We start from the raw sequence: 815 nt of genomic DNA, 5'->3' as shown, positions 1-815 counted from the left end.
TGTGTGTGTGTGTGTGAGACAATAAGCTGGCCAAGTGGTCGTCTTCAGGTGATACGACCCTCTGTGTGTGCAAGATACCCCCTGGTGGGGCAGAACTTGGGATATGCTTAGTGTGTCCAGGTGTGGACTAGTGGGGCTTTGTTGAGATGTAAATAGGTCGTCTGGTTGCCTGGGAGATGCAGACATTCAAAGGTTACAGAAAGTAAGCAGATTCTATCTCATTCAAATTGTAAGACATATAAGCAAGGAGAATGAATGTATTAGAAAATAACCAGGCCTCAGTAATGCACAATAATCAATACAGCTGTAGTCAGATAAGATAAAATTATGAAAGGTAACTAAAGGGAACTGAAGGCATGAGAAGTAACTAAAACTGATAAAGTGACTAGAGTCTATAAGACTCAAATCTTACAGGTTTAATGGGGGAAAAAGCAAGACAAACCAAAACGTAACAACAACAACAGGGTTCGTAATAGTGATAACAAAGGAAGGGCAGTGATAACAAAGGAGGGGAAGTGATAACAAAGGGGACCAGGACGAACAGGTGCTCACACAAACTCACGGTAGACGCACAGGGTAAGCATAGTACAAAAGCCAAGCCACAGAGACGAATCAAAAACTGAGGGTGTGTGTGTATAGTGTAGTGTAGTGTAACGCCTATGTCGTGTAATTGGAGTCAAGCCAAAACGCAACAGTAACTGTCAGCGTAGCATTCAATAGTTACTGACATAAAGCGGCGCTATGTTGAGCTATGTCTGATATATGTACGATAATGTTCCGGCGCAGGTGGAGTGTCGGTCAGGGGTTTAAATAAG

Source organism: Monopterus albus, unplaced genomic scaffold (assembly GCF_001952655.1).
Source record: "Monopterus albus unplaced genomic scaffold, M_albus_1.0 scaffold143.1, whole genome shotgun sequence".
NCBI classification, from domain to species: Eukaryota; Metazoa; Chordata; class Actinopteri; order Synbranchiformes; family Synbranchidae; genus Monopterus; species Monopterus albus.
Note: the sequence above shows the minus strand (reverse complement) of the source record.